Below are 16,632 nucleotides of genomic sequence, written 5' to 3'. Positions count from 1 at the left end.
TGAAATGAGTAGAGACTCAACTCAACTTATTTGAAATACCGTATTGTCCCGAATATAAGACGACCCTGATTATAAGACGACCCCCCTTTTTCCAGATGTACCTTTTGGAAAAAGGCTTTTTGAAAACCAAATTTTTCTTTTATTTTTTATTTTTTTCTCTCTGTAAAACACATTTTTTTTTCTTAAATTATTTTCAAATTGCATATTTTTCCTATTTTAATTTGTTTTGAAAGTATGGTAAATACTGGTAAAATGTACCAACAATGACATTGAAAAATATACACTTTTTGATGTACCATAAAAATAACAGGTAGCCCATCTGAATTATATAACAATTAGGCTATCCATCTCATAGTAGCCTACCAAAATTGTATTATCAGTAGAAGTGAAATCTTATTGTAGTCTTCAAATCTGGGTGTAGTCTTATGTTTTAAAATCACTTACAGAGAAAGTTTGGTCCCATCAGGCTAACATAACAGTCACGACTTTACAACACACATTACATTACATATTTCATGGCACACTCGTTATATGCGTTTTTGGCGCCACCTATTGTTGTGGGTGTATTACTGACATGTCAAAGTCTAGACCCCGAATATAAGACGATCGCGTTTTTTCAGATGTATTTCCAAGAAAAAAACATTGTCTTATATTCGGGACAATACGGTAGTAATATTTTGAAGTTAAGTTGTGTAAATTTAAACTGGTGATTTTACTTCAATGAACAAATGATATTAGGTTTATGTGTTTGTATCCAAGTAATTAAAAAAAAAAAAGTTGTAAATTATTTGTCTACAGGTCACAAACATTACAGTAAGGTAGTGATATTAATGCAAAATTGACTGTATAAAAAAAAAAAAAAACTGTAATGGAATGATTTTGTACTATTTCCGTGACACTTATGCTCCTCCATAGAAACACACCCATTGAGACACAAAAAGATTGGGTAAAATTATATATAATATAGCAAAATAAGTACAAAAATTATATTTTTCTTTTTTTATTTACAAAATATTACTTGTTAATGTATAATTGCATACCTTCATGCATGAAGGAACAAATTGCCTTCAATGCACATTTTTTGTTCAGTTTATTACAATAACTTTGCTCCTGTAAGTACTGTACGTTTTTGGACAAAAAAGGAAGAAATAAGTAATTTTTGCTCCAAGTTATATTTGACAAGGTCCAGAGGATTAGCGGACCAAATCTGCACAGAGGACTGTGGGGTTAATTCAAAAATGCAAATGTATAATTGAGCCATGTCATATAGGCATACACCATGGATTGCATACATTTTGTGGCTTTTTTAAACATATGTGTGTCCATTTGTTTTAGAACCTGCACCTTCACCACCTATGGAAAGGCAAGTATTACATTAAATTGACAAGTTTTTAACTGATGAACAGTAATACAAATATAATATATTTGTGGGTTGCCTAAAACCTTTGCATGACTTTTATATTTGTTTTTAAAGTCAAGAAGAGTTTCAAAAAGCCTGGATCAAATATTGCAAAGCATTGTCAAATTTGCTAAACCTGGGGCCAGAATAAGGGACTACAGTATTTATAATGAAGCTGAGTTATGGAGAGATGTCTGCAAAGACTTGGAAGTTCCCAACACATTAGCGAATCGACTAAAAATTCGCAAAGTCACTGCACATCTTTGGAAGGTATTTTCTGTTACGATAAAAATAAACAAAATACAAAATATAAATAAATTCCATTCAAATGCCATTTTTTATTATGAAGGGTTACGTTATGTTGCTTATAATATCTACTTTCAGGGATCCTGGGAGAATCTGACTACAGCTTTAAAGGATGACAGTGCTGAGGAACAGTCTGAATCTTCCGGTGAAAAGGTGGTAAACTTTAAAACATTGTTGAACGGTTAAAAATGGGAATTACCAAAAACATCTCATTACATATGAAAAAAATTGCTTGCTTGAAATGTTTTAATATTTTATTGTTGGATTGATTATAGGCAGGCATATGGAGATATCATTAAAAATCATGATCTTAACAGCATGAACTTGCACAAGGATGCAGTTTTTAGATTTTAGCATTTACTTAGTTTGTAGTTGTTATATAAAGTAACTCCAATGCTTCTAAAAGAGGCAAGCACAGAATCAGTTATTGCATAATGTAAATTAAACACCCTATGCCTTTACAATTGGCATAACACTGTTCAATTGCTCACTGTAGTGGCCTAACAATGTAGTTTACTCTTTTTTCCTCTGTACATCTAAGTGGTCTCCTCAGGTCAGTCCTGCCGCTACAGTTGACAGCAACATTGAGTATGAGGCCAAGGATGCTGTGGAGGCCGAGTCTTCTTCAGCCAAGGTTGTGCCAAAAAACAGCTTGGATGTGCAGGTAGCATTTTACCAATACATGTATAGGAATATTGTAATTAGAGTGATAATTTAACATGGAAAATTTTAACCATCCAGGGGTGCGTTTCCTGTACATCGACCTAATTTGCTGATTTACCAGCATAGTACAATGGATTGTTGTGAAAATGAAATAGCTAGTCACGACATTTTCCCAAACAGCGTCACGTCTCTGTCATTTTAAGCACGGTAGTTCAAACAAATAGGGAAATTGTGTATGAAGTCACATGAATGTGAAGGAGTAATAAGGAGTAATTTTTTTTAAATCTCTGGCATACCGCTGTTTTGCCCCTGATTACTTTACCAGTTATCTTTCATTTTGCTTTATTTGATGTTTAATTCGTTGCGAGTTTCATTTTATGTCATATTCCAGGGTTTCTTACTGGATTTATGCACACTCTTCAAAACTGGCGCTTATTGAACGTGCCTGATAACTAAAACAGGCCTGAAGTAAATAAACACAGAATTAATTCATCTTTAAACAACATAAACTAACTTACAAAAGTGATATATCTCTTGTTATGGCATTTTTCCAAAAATAAACTTCATGTAACAAATTTAAAACCACATACATAAAATATTAGGGTATTAAAGTCAAACTACGTTTTCTTTTCTTTTTTTTTTCTAAAGCACAAATAATGAGTTTCATATAGTAACGTAACAAATTCAAGATAAATTACTCTTAGAAAATTAGTTTCATTATTTTTTTATTTATTTTACTTCTATTTTGAATGACTTGAAGATGTTCAGAATCATTTTGAAGTTTCTGCATAATGTAGAATTTGCCGGAAAAAAATAACGTTTTTATACTGCACTAAACTTAATGTATTTAAACACTTTTTTCTTCATTTAGCTTACTGAAAGACAGGATTGTAGCCAAGCATCAGAAACATCTTCTGAAAATAGTGGTCCAGCTGATCTCTTTTTCTGGCATAAGCTGCCGACAGTACCATGTTTTCTTTTTATTGGCACTAAGGAATGGAGAGACCTGAGAAAACGACAGGTCGGACACCAGTTTAAAGACCTGCACTGGACAAATGTAATCTCAAAAGGAATACAATCTGTCCATCCATACTGCAGCATTGCTTTTAAAAGGCACACAGTGAAAAATAAAATGTCCAAAAAAAAGGACCTGTATTTCAGTGCCTAGGTTACTACACATTTTCAGATTGTCCCGTTTGTGTGGAGGTCACTGTGAAGGATGAGAGTACCCTCACGGCCTGGGTGACGCTTCAGGGAGAGGTGGTGTGTCACAGTATGGACGAATTGAGAAGACGACCCGTACGGGCTGATAACAGAGAAATATTTGCAAAACAACTGGAATCAGTGCTTCCAAGAGCCTTACATTTGCAGTGTCTGGACAAAATACCACCTATGGTTTTTGAGTCAGGATGTAGAGACCAGGCACCTACAGCAGCTGTCCTCAAAAACATTGCCTTCAACACACGGAAGAAATGCAGAAGGCATGAAAATTAAGTATTAAGTTTGGAAAAAATGGTGGAGGACAAAACAGATGACGACAATGAAGTTCTTCAAAAGGTGCTATTGCACCCAAGAGGAGTAATGTTGTGGTCCAAAAACACAATAAGACTTTTCCATCAACGATGCAGGGATGACATAGTGTATGAGCTGGTGGTGAGGAATCCTACCAAAGGAGCCTCCCCTATACCTGTTGCAACGTACGTTACCTGCCAACACACCACTGCATCAGTGTTTTTTCTGGAGTCATTTCAAACAGATTACTACAAGTTGTTTGGGAAGAAATCTGTGAGGAGACCTGTGATGATTATGTGCGATGGGTCACTTGTTCTGATGCAAGTTGTTGCCTACAGTTTTTGTAAACTTCCTTTGGATGTCTTGATCAGTATGTACTATGACATTGTCACAGGAGTACGGGGACGGGCGGACGGCCTCCAGGGCGGCTCCGGGAACTCGGGAGGCCATGGCGGTTCAGGGGACTCGGGCGGCCATGGCGGAGCTGTGGACTCTGGAGCCCATGGCGGAGTAGGATTCTCGGGGATATAAGGAACTGAGCGGCGACTTCCATCCTTTCAGTTCGGTCTTCTGTCACGTGTTGTTGGAGCTTGGGAAACGAGGAGACATGGAGACGAGGAATACTTCGACCAACACAATCTTTAATGAAGAACTCAGCAATGACATCACTGACAACTACATAGACCAGTGTTTCCCAACCTTTTTTCTGCCGCGGCTCAGTTTTGATATGTAAAAAATCCCACTGCACACCACTAAGCATTGTTGAAATAAATTAGTGCTGGGCATAGATTAATCTAGATTAATCTCATCCAAAATAAAAGTTTTTGTGTACATACTATATGTGTGTATATATTAGGGGTGGCACGGTACATGTATTCGTACCGAACAGTCACGGTACGGACATCTCGGTTCGTTGCATGAGGCCTTACGATGAATACAGGCAATTCACCCCCAATCCAGAAGAGGGCGCCCGCAGTAATGCAGCGCTGTTTGATAACCGCCAGCAGAAGAACAGCGAATGCCATGAGTTGCGCACTTGAAAACAAAGCCCCCTTGACAGTGACCATGTGCTGATTCTGAACGCGTCTCTCACATAGACTGACAAGGGAGTATACTTTAAAGGCTTGCGCACTCAACTGTTTGCAAAATGGAGCTTTGTGCTCGTGTATCATACCGCTCTCATTCAGCACAAATCCAGATATTCCATAATATTTCCATATTTGCGATGTAACCTATCTAAATGCTAAACTATTATTTATTATGTAAATGATAGGCTTTGTACTTCAGTCGCATTCCAATGGTGACACAGAGGCGGACGCACTGATATTTAGTTCACTATATTTTATTTTGATAAATGTAATAATTTGTAAGGTTTTATCCTTCATTTATAAATTTTAGCTTTAGGGAACCAAATCGTAGAAATTCGGTTTTGATCTGATTAATTGATATTAATCAAAATTGTATAATTTATACCTTATTAACAACTCGTCCCGCGAGTATTAATACGTATAATTCAGCAATGCTTCTTATTGTTGATAAGAATACAGGATTTATTGGGAAATTTGCCTGAGCAACAGGTAACACGATCTATGGCAAATAGTTTAACGATTTGAAAATCAAGGCACCAGACTATTCATGAAAAATGAATCGAGCGTTTATTTACTATTCTAAGGCACAATACAAATAACCAAAACAAATACACACACACATACACATATTATGGCAAGATCAAAACAGTTTGAAGGAAGGTAACTATTCTCTTTTCTTGAGAATTAAGGACGACCTTATGGGGACGTCACAAACGGAAGACTCAGTTATTGTTATCTTTTAACGATTCATTCAATTCAACCAGTTGCAGCGAATAAGAGATTTGTTTGTTTACTTATCGTGCGTGGGAGTTGAAGGCTGTACTTCTTGAAGGGTTACTGGGGGGGGGAAACCCAGGACTTTTCCTGCTGACGTGTTGTTGTCGCGTGACGTCACTCGGGATTCCTCCTTTGGATTTGATGGCTTCCTGGTAGCGCGCGAATAGCGAGTTTGAAGATCTTACGCCACAACTTTGCAAGTTTTTCTTTGGTCAGACGTGGCCAGGGTGTCGAAGTCTCTTGATGATCAGCCAGATGTTTCGCAGCACGATCGAGGGGCAACGCCCAGACTTTCAGCCAAGTCTCTTGCAAGTTCACCAGTTGTTCACCCCGTTCTTTGTTCTGAGCTTCTTTTCAAAGTTGGGGTGTCTGTTTTATCGGACAGAATTAAGTCCATCCTAGTCACTGTCTGACCCAATCACATTGTCTCTGTAGGGAGGAGCCACGCTCCACACAACTCAAACTTCATGCATACATTATCTGCTCATAAATATGTCACCTAAGCCACAATATCCTAGCAAATTTCTACAAAGTGTTATAATCATACCTTATGAAGATAAAAGTCAACATTCATCTATTTCAATGTACTGGACTCATCCTAACGTGAAATTTAATACCAAACATGAGATAGTTATATATTGAATACCTATAATTTTACCTACTAAATGGTTTAAGTCACAGATTAAAATATCATAAGTTCTGATAACTACAGTCAGATATATGAAACATAAAATACCACATTCGTATATGTATTGTCTCTTGGATATATTGCTTTTAATAGCAGCAGTCTTTTCCGTCTCTGTGTGACTAGAGTGTCTTTGATGTCCGAGCACCAGAGACGGCATCGTCTTGGAATGCAACTTGAAAAAGGGGGGTTTGCTCTGGGGTCACCAGGATGTCTGTGCTGTAGGTTTGTTCAAGTCTGGTTAACATATATCTGTCTTTCCTTGTTGATACCATCATTGAATTACGGTCAAAAGCAGATAGGGAATTTAGGCAGAATCTGGGCATGGAGCATGTCCAGATTCCCCGTGCTTTGTACTGTCTGTTTATTCAACTTTATTTATGGTAAACTGGTCAAGACCAACATTGAAAATCCTGTGCTTCAAAGAATGGCCAGATGTTCTCCTCCCAGCTTCATGAGATGATAAGGAGAACCGACAGGAAGCTTAGTCAGATACTGTGAGCGTTGGATTGGTCATTTGTAACTTTTACGAGTTGATGACTGAAGCTCAGTTCCAGTGGAATGTTTTTTTAAGTTAAATATGTGTGTGCGTTCTTTTTGACCAGGTTCTACATAAAGTACCAACTGCGCTGTCAAGTTAGCAATACTGGAACTGATGTGGTGTGTGTGTGTGTGTGTGTGCACTTGTATTTATTAGTTTGTGGGGCCCGGTGACCAGTAGCCCACCAACGGTATGGGGTCCAACAGCGTTGTGGGGCCCAAAATAGTGGGCCCCACACCGATTTCAATGTAAACGGCCTCATAAGCCTCTGCTCATATGCCTCATGCTTTTTTTTCACTTTCCCCAAAAGGTGATAAAAACAGGTTATGAGTGTGTGTGTGTGTGTGTGTGTGTGTGTGAGTGTGCTCTCTATCGCCCCTGTAGCTGGGAACGTGGTATTGCAGCAGATACACTAATGGAACTGTGTGTGGCTTTAGCCAATGAGAAAGGTCCACGGAGAGGGAGGAGCCGTGTAGTTTAGTTGGATGCGTTTAGATCTGTTTATCAATCTATTTTATTTGGCTGAATATATCTAATTATTGTTTCTGTTTTATATCTGTGGTCTAACCTGTGCCTTAAATCACTGAATATTAAATTTAGTTTTTTTTCCCCATGCAAATTTCATTTATTTTTAGTGTGTTTGTGTAATTATTTTCACAGAGCCATAATGTTGAAAAGAAAGATGAGGATACGGCCTGTTGATGATGCCAGGACATACATTCTGTCTTTGAGGGACAAGCCGGGGTTTGTGGAACGATTTATCGATGGTAACAAAGGTATGGGACAGCATATTACACATGAATTTCTTAGCACTGATCGTTTGCATAAATTTACGTGATAATGCATATCTTTGTTGTTGGAAAATTATAAATTAGCATTGGTTTTGTAAAAGTGTCCACATTGTGTGTTAATAACTTGACATAGACCCAACTTCTGTTGATTTATTAGGATGTCTGGATCCTTAAAGCCTGGAACACACCAAACCGACGGTCGGCTGTCGGGCAGTTTTTGTGCGGCGGCCGACTAAGTTTTCTCTGTGTGTTCAGCACCGTCGGCTGAAATTGGTCCTCGTCGGCTTTTTTTTTTTGCCCGATTCGACATGTTAAATCGCTGTCGTGCCGTCGGTGAAAGAGGGAACTCTGATTGGCTGTTCAGCTTAGTGAACAAGTCAGTGCACGAAAATAGTACAATAGTGAGCAAAGAAGTCAAAACGGTTCCATCTGTACCATAGAAGGCTATTCTAATGTAACATCTTACCTGAGTGTTCCTTGGCGAATATTTCAATATAAACATGAGCCGAGTGGAATAAAGAAAGTGTTTAGCAGGACTGATATTCAAAACGGTAAGCACGCACTGCTTTATTTATGGTTTGTGTATCTGCAGCCGGCAGCGTTGGGTTCCCTTTTTGAATGACGAATATAGATGAATATCGGGAGAAATACACAGTTGTCTCATTCACACGCAGGCACAGAACGCACATTCTAGCTGACAGTCGGCAGTAGTTCTCTCATGTGTTCAGTGCAGCTTTTTACCCCGACGCGAGGCAACAACACAGTCGGCTTTTATCCGCGCTAGTTCGTCGGCGGCGGCTTGGTGTGTTCCAGGCATTAGTCTTAAATTTGTAAATGTAAAAATAAGGCCTTAATTAGCATTCAAATGTCTTAAATCCACGTTTCAAAGATCTTAAAATGCAAAATTGCAATGAACCATGCAAGACATCTGAACTCCACACTGGCATGCTGACGGTCAGCTCTCTGTGCGCACACACTCGAAGCGTCATTTTGTGCAGATATAAGTCGTAATATTAAATTTGTGTAATGTAAATATCTGATTAATCTCACATAGGATGCGTTTCGTTAATTTAAACCACCTGCTAGAAAAGTTTTTCAGTTTCCCGGTGCTCGTTCTCTTCAGCTTTAGCGCACGCGCTCTCTCTCTGACTGCTCGTTCTTTCTTTCAGCCTTTAACATGCGACCTGTCACGCGCAGCTGTCTGTCATCTACATTACTCAGCGATCAAATAAGATAAAAATTCGCTTTGGCAACCGCCAAAAAACACAATATGTGGCGGCACCGCCACAAATTAGTCTATGTGTGGGAAACACTGGAGAGACACACACACCACACGCGTCCAAACAGGTGGTCGCTGAATAAAACTCACAAATACCACGGAACAACTTCGGCATTACTTAATCCTATGACCAGTGTTTGTAACAGCTACCGTATGCATACGAATAGCCTACAACTGGCTATAAATACAATGGCAAGCAGTTTTATAGAGGCATTTGCGTTTTCCATTTGGACCCACAAACTTGCTTAGCTACAGTTGCAAGCACATATAGAGCAACGTGTTTCCACTTTCAAAGTGTATGGCAATATTTCAGCTAAGTCAAACAGTTAAAAGATGCTTTGAAAGTTTAAAACTTATCGTTGTCTTGAAGAGCAGATTCCAGCACTCTGCTAGTGGGGGAGGGGCAGTGCAGCGTCTCCAGCAACACAGAGCTGTCTGTAAATAATGCCGGGAAAAAAAACTATCGGCGAACGCAGCAGCCGTTTATCGGCCGATGCCGTTACACGTAAAAACCGCAAATATCGGTCGATCCGATATATCGTCGATCCGATATATCGTCGATCACTAGTTCACAGTGCATTAACTAATGTTAGCAAATACAAATTTGGATCTCAAATATGTCTTAAAATGTTGAGCTTAACATTAACTAAGATTAATAAATGCTGTAGAAGTATTGTTCATTAATTGTTGGTTCATGCTAACTAATGCTAACAAAATGAAACCTTATAAAATGTTACCTTTTTTTAATAAAGTTGACCATAGGAGTGTAAAATTAATTTTAAAAGTTAAGGAGTCTTACACTTGTTCAAGCTAGGCTACTGTATTATTTGATTTATGTTGAAGTGTTTCAATGGCTTTTAATGGTGAGTCTTTTATGTATACAGGCAATCAAAGTATATCAACATTTTAATTTAGATTTATCTGCCAATATATTGGGTATGGGCTTTCAAATGTAAAGAATTATCGGTTATTAGCATTGGGCAAAATTTTCATATCGGTGCATCCCTAATTTATTTTATTTTTGATGACCATTCAATTTCTGTAGTATTTCTGACTTGAAATGCTAAAAATCTGGTCTCCTATATACTTCTATAGACCTTAACCTCAGCTATAGTTAATTTAAAGCCAGAAATGTCCATTGTTCCTTCCTATATCGCTGAGAAGGGTGATCTTGTGTGTTTGCATAGAAGTCAAAATGATGTGCAGGTCTTAAATGTTTTGAAGATGTCTTAAAAATGGTATTAAAAAGTATTACATTGGAAGTGCTGATACCTGCAGATACCCTGATTATAAAGGCAGTATGCTTTAATATAATTTTGGTATGGTTATACCACATCTGTATGTGAAGGGTTAAGGCAAGGCTCTACGGTAACTTTTTTTTATTAGGAGCACTTATGCTCCTAATTAAAAAAATTTGGAGCAGAGTCCAAAATTCAGGAGCACATACAATTGAAAGGGTTTTTTTCCTTAAACGACACAATATTACTGTGCCACATAGGCTATAACACATGGATAGCATGAGAAAAGAGAATTCAGAAACAGTGTGTGACAAAAGTTTACCTTATAAACATTTAATATTTTCAGTTTTAGAAAAACAATTACACTGGCTGTCATACAAAAAAAAAAAAACATGCATATATTCATACATTTCATGCCTCACATTCTTGCTTGAAGTGTGAATGTCCGCACACAAACATTGCTAACCCTGCAGGGTTTTTCCTGGGTCAAATATGGTCTTCGGTGGCCAACACTCTTTAAAAAAAAAAAGCTGTGATTTTACCTCTGGATTTCATAGCTTTGTAAGATAAAATCCTTCTTTAATAGATTATTTTGGTATATAATATCAATATAAAAAAGCAGGGGAAAAAAGTAGCATTAAAAAGTTTATTTTAACTAATAGTCTTATTTTCTACCATCTACAATTGAATAGGCTACAATTCAGTTGTAAATACTGTAGTTTATTAAGGCTAAATCTTGCTGACCATATACTGTACTAAAGGGGGTAAGCACACCTTACGTTCTTATTTTAAGGTGTTCTGTAAATTATTTTTTTGAAACACTTTACAATATGGTTTGATTTAACATTAGTTTATTACTAACATGAACCATGAGCAATACATGTTACTGAATCTATTCATCTTTATTAATTTTAATAAAAATACAGCTGTTCATTGTTTGTTAATGTTAGTTCATAGTGCATTAACTAAATGTTAACAAATACAACTTTTGATTTCAATAATGTAGGCTATTAAAATGCTGCTGTTTCTATAAATGGTTCAAACGTCCTTCCCCTGTGACTCATTTTAATAGAATGTAAGCCAAAATGTATAACATGCCTTGAAATTGAAACTCCTTTTTTGCAGGTGGTTGGAGTGGCTAATTTTTCTGATCCTCTGATTGACTCGAGTGAGAGTATAATAGATGAAACTGATGAGGATTCTAGTCTGCAGTCAGACAACAAAGTTGTTCCAAAAAACATTTTGGTATGCCTCTGACATTCTGGATACAATTTCTACCAAAATATTTCCCCTGTATATGATTTCAATAGAATATGAACAAAATACATAATTGTACATGAAATAATTACATTTTTGCAGGTGAATAGAGTACCAGATTTTTGTGTTCCTCTTAATGAGTCAAGTGATGACAGCACGGATGAGCCTTCCATGTCTGGAATGGCTTCACAAAGGCCAAGGAGATACTGTCACCGTCCTGTAAGCCTAATTTTTTCATACATTATGTTACTTAATGGTTAGTGCTAACCAAATCCTCTTTCACTTGCTCTTGTCTCTTGCTTATTTTAGTGAGCCTGGTATTAGTTGTTGAGAGTAGTACCATTTAAAGGTTCTCTAAGAATGTGAAGTACTTTACTAGGGATGTCACTGTAAGGAAATGTTCACACCGGTGAATAAACTTGCAACAACACTGGTATTACCAATAACAGTGGCAGTGGCAGTGGGCGCTTTTTACTTTTGATTTCACAATCATGTGAACTTGGATTTAGAGTATTAAAATGGCTATTAAATGTGTGCTCGCTTTTTGCTTTTGAATTCTCAATCATTGAATTTCGTTCAATGATTGAGAGAGTTCGTTAACGGTGAACCGTTGTTCATGTAAATCAAAAAAATGTTACCCCCAGGCGAAATACGTGAACTTTGCCGTGAGTATATCGGGGCCTTTACTCTCATCACGTGATAAGTGAAAACTTTGTTCATATTGGACCTTGATCTAACAGCTTTCATAACGATAAAGGTAGTATAGATAAGAGATATGAGGTCATGTGAATATATACAGTGAGGAAAATAAGTATTTGAACACCCTGCTATTTTGCAAGTTCTCCCACTTAGAAATCATGGAGGGGTCTGAAATTGTCATCGTAGGTGCATGTCCACTGTGAGAGACATAATCTAAAAAAAAAAATCCAGAAATCACAATGTATGATTTTTTAACTATTTATTTGTATGATACAGCTGCAAATAAGTATTTGAACACCTGAGAAAATCAATGTTAATATTTGGTACAGTAGCCTTTGTTTGCAATTACAGAGGTCAAACGTTTCCTGTAGTTTTTCACCAGGTTTGCACACACTGCAGGAGGGATTTTGGCCCACTCCTCCACACAGATCTTCTCTAGATCAGTCAGGTTTCTGGCTTTGAGCTCCCTCAAAGATTCTCTATTGGGTTTAGGTCTGGAGACTGGCTCGGCCACGCCAGAACCTTGATATGCTTCTTACAGAGCCACTCCTTGGTTATTCTGGCTGTGTGCTTGGTCATTGTCATGTTGGAAGACCCAGCCTCGACCCATCTTCAATGCTCTAACTGAGGGAAGGAGGTTGTTCCCAAAATCTCGCAATACATGGCCCCGGTCATCCTCTCCTTAATACAGTGCAGTCGCCCTGTCCCATGTGCAGAAAAACACCCCAAAGCATGATGCTACCACCCCATGCTTCACAGTAGGGATGGTGTTCTTGGGATGGTACTCATCATTCTTCTTCCTCCAAACACGTTTAGTGGAATTATGACCAAAAGTTCTATTTTGGTCTCATCTGACCACATGACTTTCTCCTATGACTCCTCTGGATCATCCAAATGGTCATTGGCAAACTTAAGTCGGGCCTGGACATGTGCTGGTTTAAGCAGGGGAACCTTCCGTGCCATGCATGATTTCAAACCATGACGTCTTAGTGTATTACCAACAGTAACCTTGGAAACGGTGGTCCCAGCTCTTTTCAGGTCATTGACCAGCTCCTCCCGTGTAGTTCTGGGCTGATTTCTCACCTTTCTTAGGATCATTGAGACCCCACGAGGTGAGATCTTGCATGGAGCCCCAGTTCGAGGAGATTGACAGTCATGTTTAGCTTCTTCCATTTTCTAATGATTGCTCCAACAGTGGACCTTTTTCACCAAGCTGCTTGGCAATTTCCCGTAACCCTTTCCAGCCTTGTGGAGGTGTACAATTTTGTCTCTAGTGTCTTTGGACAGCTCTTTGGTCTTGGCCATGTTAGTAGTTGGATTCTTACTGATTGTATGGGGTGGACAGGTGTCTTTATGCAGCTAACGACCTCAAACAGGTGCATCTAATTTAGGATAATAAATGGAGTGGAGGTGGACATTTTAAAGGCAGACTAACAGGTCTTTGAGGGTCAGAATTCTAGCTGATAGACAGGTGTTCAAATACTTATTTGCAGCTGTATCATACAAATAAATAGTTAAAAAATCATACATTGTGATTTCTGGATTTTTTTTTTTAGATTATGTCTCTCACAGTGGACATGCACCTACGATGATAATTTCAGACCCCTCCATGATTTCTAAGTGGGAGAACTTGCAAAATAGCAGGGTGTTCAAATATTTATTTTCCTCACTGTAGGTGCAGATAATGACAAACGTTAATAAAAATAGTATTTTATTTTACCAGTTTTTTTTATATAGCCTGCGATTCGACTAGAGAGGAGTCAAAGAGCCGCATGCGACTCGTGAGCTGCAGGTTGCCTACCTCTGTATTTAAGGCTCAAGTTTCTGGAGATCTTAGGTCAGTTTATAGTCAAACTATAGTACTAGTAACTTTAGTTATCTCATGCATCAACCTGATCAATCGATTGTTTCTCCAAATAATATTGATAGGGGTGTGACTTTTTATGCTTTCATATACTTTTTTTGTTTTTAGTCTCTTGGTCTAATCTTAATTAAAAATACATTTCTAATTTCATTTACTTGGATTAAAGGTACTCTATATTTTACTTAGCGCCCCTATAGAATGTATGTCATCTCAATATAAAATGGTCAGTTACTTGTGTAGTCAGTTTATCAAACTAAAGGATTAAAATGTAAATTACTCAATCCCATTCCAGATGTGCATGACCTTTATTGCTCACATCTAAAAAACCTTTTAGATGTTAAGACATGGAATGGAAGCCGATGGCAGCCAACATTTTCAAGACTTGCATGTCGTTCAGGCTGGCTAATGGTAATCCATGACGATACAATTGTTTAGTTATTTGAAAAGGTAAACACTGTTTTATAATGAACAAATCCATGTTAAAGACGTTGCTAACAGTAGTGCATAACTGCTAGTCAAAACAAGTGATCGTTGCGTATTTATTTCAGTCATGTTATGTAAGGTCACTGAACAATAGTCATGCACATCTGGGATGAAGGTGAGCAAATTTCTTTTTTTTGGGGGGGGGGGGGACTAATCCTTTTTAACTTTTTTACGGAGTCTTGTAGAATCCGATGACTCATGTTGCGATAGTGGAGATGAGTATATTCCAATTCCCAGGGAGGAAAGCAATGACAGTGACTGCAGCTTGGAGTTGTCCCTGGAAAATAAAAAAAAGAATGTCAAAATGTCATCCATTAGTCAGAGCAGAAACAAGTCTCCAAGTCGATTTAAGTCCAGTCAGAGCAGAAGCTTTGAAACAAGTCATGACTCGGCACAAAGATTTCCTGATAGCCGAGAAGAAAGAAGCAGAGAGAAAATTATGCGAACATATCGAAACAAGGAGACAAGTGTTTCAATGCCACCTGAAGATGAGCCATCAGTCTTTGTTAATCCAGTTTTAAAGAAGGAGGATGGTTCCAGAAGATATAATAAAAACATCACTGCTTGTATTGTGGACAGGTAGTTCAGAAAATGTCAAGACACTTGTCGTGTAGACACAGCAATGTGGTTGATGTCGCAAAGGCATTAAGCTTGCCAAAGAATTCAAAAGAAAGGCGACAACAATTGGATTTTATCAGAAACAAGGGGAACTTTGAACACAACACTAAAGTTTTGGAGAGCCGCAAAGGCAAACTCATCCCATGGAAGCAGCCAAAGAAAATAACCGATGGTCAAGAATTCACGCACTGTGTTTATTGCTATGGAATGTTCTGAAAAAGAGTGATGTGGCGACATTTTCAGGTCTGTAATTTCAAACCTCAGGGTAAGACATCTAAACGAGGTAAAACAAGAGTTCAAGCTTTGTGTGCATTTGCTGAACCTGCTCCAATTGGATTTAGCGATGCGTACTGGAAGTTCTTAAGTGATATGAATCAAGATGAGGTTGCAGTTGCAATTAAGGAAGACGGCTGCATTCTTGAGTATGGTTAATAATATGGTTAATAATAAGTATGTAATCAGCCAGCACCAATATATTCGACAAAAACTGAGAGAGCTTGGCAGACTGGTACTGGAAGCAAAAAAGTTGACACCTGTGAAGACTATCAAAGAACTCATAAAGCCTGAAAAGTACAGTCTTGTTGTCTCTGCTGCAAGATGCCTAGCTGGATTCAATGATATAACTGGCAAATATCAACGTCCATCTCTTGCTCGCAAAGTTGGACATGGCTTGCATGCTTTAGCTATGTTTATCAAATCTGAAGGATTGAAGACGAAAGATCAACAGACTACCAAAGATGCTGAGGAATTTGCACTGCTATGCACAGAAAGTTGGAAGTTTGACATTGCGAGCCAAGCGCTAACTCAGCTTAACCAGACCAAGTGGAATTCTCCTCAGGTTCTACCATTCACACAGGATGTCCAGAAACTTCATTGCTATTTGTCTGAGAAACAGCAGAAGCAATTGAGTGCCCTGCAAAAGGAGCCTTCTCCCTTGAACTGGAAGGACCTAGCTAAAGTGACCCTGGCGCAAGTTATCCTCTTCAACCGACGAAGAGCAGGAGCAGTATCCCGAATGTCCTTATCTGCATTCCTGTCAAAGGATACATCAGAAACACACGAAGATGTTAACTTAGCCCTTACAGCACTCGAGCAGAAGCTTTGCAAGCATTTTGTTAGGATTGCCATAGTAGGAAAGAGAGGAAGGAAAGTCCCTGTTCTCCTTACCCCGGTCATGAGGGAATCGCTCGATACTCTGACTGAAAAGCGAGAAGAATGTGGAGTACTGAGTGAAAACGGATACTTGTTTGCATTGCCGCTCTCTGTCCATTACTTGAGGGGTTCTGATTGCATCAGGCAGTTTGTGAATGAATGTGATGACATCAAACATCCCAAAGCACTAACCTCAGCAAAACTAAGGAAACACATTGCTACTCTATCAACTGTTCTGAATCTCAAGACTACAGAACTTGACCAATTGGCCGATTTCCTT

The 16,632-nt window shown here is 38.3% G+C and overlaps 1 protein-coding gene and 1 long non-coding RNA gene across 2 annotated transcripts in view; one reads left to right on the top strand and one right to left on the bottom strand.

Annotated features, from left to right (window-relative positions):
• LOC131538747 (gastrula zinc finger protein XlCGF8.2DB-like) overlaps positions 1-12,352 on the bottom strand; it is a 149,236-nt gene extending 136,884 nt beyond the window's left edge. Inside the window, exon 1 of the mRNA XM_058772827.1 lies at positions 12,334-12,352. The gene's annotated coding sequence lies outside the window, so the exon portion shown is untranslated. The remainder of the gene's footprint in view (positions 1-12,333) is intronic.
• On the top strand, positions 2,248-11,419 carry LOC131538861 (uncharacterized). Its single transcript, XR_009270722.1, has 3 exons — positions 2,248-2,369; positions 7,632-7,747; positions 11,405-11,419. It is a non-coding gene; the product is annotated as an uncharacterized LOC131538861 (long non-coding RNA).
• Positions 12,353-16,632: the final 4,280 nt, after the last annotated feature.

This window comes from Onychostoma macrolepis, chromosome 04 (assembly GCF_012432095.1).
Source record: "Onychostoma macrolepis isolate SWU-2019 chromosome 04, ASM1243209v1, whole genome shotgun sequence".
Lineage (NCBI taxonomy): Eukaryota > Metazoa > Chordata > Actinopteri > Cypriniformes > Cyprinidae > Onychostoma > Onychostoma macrolepis.
Note: the sequence above shows the minus strand (reverse complement) of the source record. Positions and strands in the feature narration are given on the sequence as shown.